The sequence below is a fragment of the Triticum aestivum genome, chromosome 4A (genome assembly GCF_018294505.1).
Source record: "Triticum aestivum cultivar Chinese Spring chromosome 4A, IWGSC CS RefSeq v2.1, whole genome shotgun sequence".
In the NCBI taxonomy this organism is placed as follows: domain Eukaryota; kingdom Viridiplantae; phylum Streptophyta; class Magnoliopsida; order Poales; family Poaceae; genus Triticum; species Triticum aestivum.
In genome coordinates this window covers 511,566,863-511,572,534 of record NC_057803.1, presented here as the reverse complement: position 1 = coordinate 511,572,534, position 5,672 = coordinate 511,566,863, and the positions used below count along the sequence as shown (strand labels likewise).

Genomic DNA, 5,672 nt, shown 5'->3' with positions numbered 1-5,672 from the left:
TCCAATGATGACATGATAAATATCAAGCATGTGATAACAATGCAGTCTGATGTACAAGAACTCTGATGAAAGCATCACTAAATCTAGCAATACTTGGTTATGTAGTTTCATGCATGAACAATTGAACATTCATACACGCTCAAATAAAGAGAGCATGTTATATATTCAAATTTCGAGCTTGGCACGGAAACTGAACATAGTCTAAAAATTCAAGCATTGGTGTTTTTGATGATCCTGCTAGTACAACTTTTATAGTTAGGATAGTCGCCTTGCTATTTCCATTTGAAAGAAAAAAAACACCAACAATTGGGACGGGTATGGCGATGCGACCCCTCACCCGCGTTCTGCAAAACCTTGTTAGTTGCTAGCATCCATAGCTCAAGCTCACCCCTTCGACTGGCAGCGTGCGAGAGAGCGCACCGGCCGGCCGCTGCTGACTGGCGGGAGCAGGTGAGGAATGCAGCGACACACACACACACACACACACACACACACACACACACACACACACACACACATCATCATCATCATCATCATCATCATCATCATCATCAAGCAAGCAGCCAAGCACACATAATTATAGAACTAAAACTACGGTTTTCATAGTTGAGAAACAGGGTGGACATTGTTGGAGCTGATCCCCAACTCCTTCCTCTCAGCTTCTCACAAGTTCGCACAGGAACAATGAAACACAGAAGTTTTTTGGCGTCGTGCTGCTTCACACAACCACGACCTTTTCTCTCTGTATTTCTCTTTCTCAAAGCAAACATACGTACAACTCTTAAATAAAACACACACGCACGCACACAATCAAGGCAAAGCCGCCCTGATTTTTGTGGCACTAACCCATGCACCAACGCACCACTAACCAACTATCCCATGCGGCTAATCTTCTTCCTGGACCTGGCATGCAATACTAACAAACTCACCCGTCTACAGTGGCGGAGGCATCGCTGGATGCACCAACGCACCACTAACCAACTATCCCATGCGGCTAATCTTCTTCCTGGACCTGGCATGCAATACTAACAAACTCACCCGTTTTGGCGGAGGCACCGCCCAGCGAGGCAGCGACCCTGGGCAGTTGCCCGGGCTCGCTAGTCCTGGACAGCAGCGATCGATCCAAATTATAAAGCGGAAAACATGTCCAGTAGCTTGGTTTACCCAGGCAAAAGGAGATGGGCCTTCTACTCTCACAGGGTCACGGCCCAACACAACAGTCTACAGTCCAGGCTAATACGTCCAATCCATCGGTCGAACTCCCTGTCTCTTCGATTTCTCAACAGACGGCGACGCATGGACCGGCGGCTAGAGTCCTAGACGGCTAGACGCACGGCCGGCGGCGAGCGGACGCGAGGCGCCCAAGCAGTCTACTTAGCTGATCGTCCCTCAACCCCCTCCTTCTCATTTGGCTTCGACTTCGTTCAGTAAGAAGCTAAGAATCCTTCAACAGAATTAGGGTTAGCCGCCCGGCTAGGGATCCCTCATCTCTGAATAATTCGTGGCTAGGGAATGAACTGTTCATTTGTTCTTGCAGAATTAATTGGAAGGAGAGCTTCTTGCGCCAGCTCCCCATTACTGAACATCTTGAAATAGAACTGTAGAAGGGAAGAGAAAATAGATTACAGATTACCCTCTATTTATTTTCAGGTCAGGACCACCAAAAGTTTTGATCCTCATATGATATTTCTCATCATCTCATGTATACGTATTTAGTTTCAAGTCAATTAGTCTGTACTAGAAGTGTAGAACTAACTAACTAGCAATTGTTTCGCTAAGAAGTATAATCGTCTTCAGATTCAATGTTGGCTGCTGGAAATTAGAAAACAGAATCGTGACTAAGCCTGTGAGCCAACATATATTTCCGTCGGCCCCACATAGACTCCCAGGAATATATCATTTTACTGTGGGCCGGACTCTGGCTGACAGGTTTTTTCTCTATATTCCTGTAGGTTCTGGCCAGGCGCACAGGAAAAGTATATCCCTGTGCGTCGCGGCCCACAGGAATCGCGTTCGGCCCTTCGCGCCACCGGATTTTCATTGCGCGCCCATTTTTTCATGGAGGCCCACCCTTTTTGTCTATTTCCTGTGTGTTTGGGCTCACAGAGTTAGGCCCAATACAAAAGGAGAGGGCAAACACGTACAGCCTCCATCCCCAATTCAGTCGTAGTCTCCAGAATCCTCTCGATCCCCAATCCACTGCGCTTCACCGCCGCCGCCACCATCGTCCGGTCCACAGCCGGAGCCGCCGCCACGCCATCCTCCGGTCCGCCGCCGCCGCCGCCACGCCATCCTCTGGTCCACCGCCGCCGCCGCCACACCATCCTCCGGTCCACCGCCACCGCCACACCATCCGCAGGTCCACCGCCGTGGCAGCAGCTACACCATCCTCCCATCTACCGTCGCGGCTGCCTCCCCTCCTTGCGGAAGGTCGTCCTTCCGCCTACATCTTCCTCACCACCTGCGTAGTGCCGGTCTCTGCCTCGCTACCCGCCGGAGCACCAGCATCTGCCCCCCACCAAGCTCCCGTACGTGTCGCCCCATTCAGATTTACACGTCTTCACCTCCGGCTGCCTGTACTCCTCTACTCGCTGCCTCACAAGTCCCCATTCTCCATATCTCTGGTAATATATTACCTTCTTTTCCTAGATCTACGATTTGTTTGCTCTATTTCTTGTGTAGAGTACAAGCTTCGTGGGAACTAATTTAGGCACATCTGATTAGTATACGGTTGATTTGGATAAGTTCAAACACCAATTTTTATGGGTTCCAACGCAAAACTAGCTGTAGATGACCATGTACAGTTCTTTGGTGTGCAAGTTGATTTGGACAGATTAGTTTTGCTAGTTCTTAGACGTAAGTTGGAGCTTCTGTAGCAACATCAGTGAACGGCTAGCATGTAGCTTATGTACATGACCATCTAACTGTTCATTTTTTCTAGGTTGTAGCTTCTGTGACATCTACCTGCTATTTATTTATTTATGTAAAGTGAATTTAAGATCTATAAATCCTAGAATAATCTTATCTCTTCATATTCCAGAAACATCAGTGGACAGCTAGGGGAGTTGGCTGGCCACCCTTTTCGACGCCGTAATTTCCCAGCTTGAACAAGTATATTGGTAAGTTATAGCTTTGAGCTCTTAAATTTATGTCTGAAACAATTGTCTTTTTGTGAATTGTTATTTGTGCTGCTGCCCTTTAGTATGCTATTATTTTTCTGAAATAGCCCCATTTCTGTGAGTTTTATTTCACTATGAGTTCTTGGTTAAATAATGGAGAACCGTGATTGGATGTATAGTGGATGGGTGTTTGGTCAAGTCCCTTAACTGCACGATTTATAGACCGGGCCTTCTCTTCCGTAGCTGAAGGTGGTAAAATTAAGTGTCCATGCGCCAAATGTCGGAATTATTTTCCGCAAGAAAGGCACATTGTAGAGAAACACTTGTATAAACATGGGTATAAGCCAAATTACAAAACCTGGACAGAACATGGTGAGAGTTTTGTAGCTGCTGCTGATGGGTCTGTCCCTTTAGTACATCAAGAGGGCTGTAATGAAACTGATCCAATGGACAATATGTTGGTTGACTTAGGTGGTAGCCATCCTCCACCGGTTACTGAGGAGCCAACCTCCTCTGCCAAGGCTTTTTATAGGATGGTCAGTAGTGCCGATGAATTGGTACATGAGAACACAAAACACTCACGTCTTTCTGCTGTAGCTCGTTTGTTGGCTGTGAAATCACGATACAACATGTCCATTGCACATTTTGATGATACCTTAAAAATAATCCATGAACTTCTGCAAATCAGGTGGGAAGAGAGTTGGACGGTGAACTGCTGTATGAAGCATCAGGTGGCATTCCTCATGGTCGTGTGTCAATAGGCGATGGGGTTGTTAAGAAAGAAGATATTAAATCAGCAGCTAGGAAAAGGAATGCCAGTGCACCAATTTCGCTCACACTTCGAGAGAAGGAACAACTCAGGCGTGCTAATGACGAAAATGCAGAACTCAGGCGTGCTAAGGAGATGCTACAGCAGAAAGTAGATATGCATGGGCAGCTCATAACTGTATGTACAAATTAACGCCCAAATTCTAAACCAATGGATCTCAACTTCTCAATTATCAACTCGAGTAACATTTCTTCCTTTTGCAGGCACTTTTCAAGGAGATAGGAAAAGAGTTGCCAGCGCATATACTACATATACTAAGCCATGGAGCTGTTTCGCAACCAGAAGTAAGTGTATGAGAAACTTGAAGTTATCTATATCATATGGATGAATGTGTGGTGTCCACTACTCAACTTGAATTTGTGCATTCCTTCTAACCTGTCTACGCTGATGTAGCTGCAATATCAACACTATGTTGCATATGAGATTTTTTTTCATGTTTTATATCTAGATATTTGGTTGTTTGCATCTGTGAGCTTGTCTACTCTCATAAGATTCTTTAGCTGTTATGCCCAATTTTTTTTCATGTTTTATATCAAGATATTTGGAACTTCAAAGTAGCCTGGACATGTAAATGAAAAGAAAATCCATTCTTGGTGCCAAGCATTAATCAATAAATGGAAATTATTTTGTTCTGTTGTCTCCACTTATTATCCAACAAAGTATTGTGTTTTTATTGTTCTAAATCAGATTAAATAACAATTTGGTTACTTGGGCTCGATTCAGGGGACAAATAACTCGTCTCAATCCGGCTCGCTAGCGGTTGATGGCAACAATGATGTCATGGAGTCGAGCGAGGAGAACGACACCACTGGGAATGTCGGTGATCAGATCGTTGACGCAGCAGCCAACCATGGCGGAAACTGATTGCTCAAACAATATGATAACATCAGACTATAGGTGGTCTTCATACGCTCTTTTGTGGACTTGTGTATCCAGTATGGTTTAGGAATGAGAACTAACATCTGGTGGTAGTTGCAAGCCGGCGTATTTTGCTAGTATTGTTGTAGTTGGAAGGTCCTTTTGTGGATGGTACCATTGTAGCCTTGTAGTGTACTTTGTTGATCTATATGTATGGAACTGATGATGATATATGAAGTCTGATGTTGTCATATAAATCTATTCTCACATGGTCTCTGTGAAATAATGTAACAGCTGTAGCATATGGGTTAAGCACATTGCTTTTTCGGTAGGAATATGAAAAAAAACATCATGACGCAACAGTGACGGCCAACGGCTGACAGGAATGCACGAACGTTGCAGCTTCCTAGCACAAATTCCTGTCGGCTGAACCTACAGGTATAAGTTGATAGGAATGCCTCTTAGTACAAATTCCTGTCGGCTGAACCTACAGGTATAAGTATTTCCTGGCGGCCTTTCCTGACAGGTGGTTGACAGGAATATGTATTTTCCGGGAGGCATAAATCTGACGGAGCATTTCTTTCGTGTGAGCCAACCATCAGGAATAACCGACAGCAATAATATTCTTGTGGGCCGACCGGCAGGCGTATTGTTTCATTCCTGGCAGGTTATGGTTGTCGGTTGTTCCTGTCGGTTGGCCGACAGGAATTATATTCCTGACGGCCAGATTTTTTTCCTGACGGATGTTGGCCCACACGCTTAGTCGCGTTTCTGGTAGTGTTTTCTTTTGTGCAAGTGGTTTTGTACTATGAACTTGACACTTGTTGTATCTCATTTTCTTATTTACTTGTTTAACAACTAACTTC

The 5,672-nt window shown here is 45.1% G+C and overlaps 1 long non-coding RNA gene across 1 annotated transcript; it reads left to right on the top strand.

The window, feature by feature from the left end:
* The first annotated feature begins 2,141 nt into the window (after window positions 1-2,141).
* On the top strand, window positions 2,142-5,073 carry LOC123082169 (uncharacterized). The gene is made up of 5 exons (XR_006438965.1): window positions 2,142-2,624; window positions 3,041-3,119; window positions 3,808-4,065; window positions 4,152-4,232; window positions 4,672-5,073. It is a non-coding gene; the product is annotated as an uncharacterized lncRNA (long non-coding RNA).
* The last annotated feature ends 599 nt before the right edge of the window (window positions 5,074-5,672 follow it).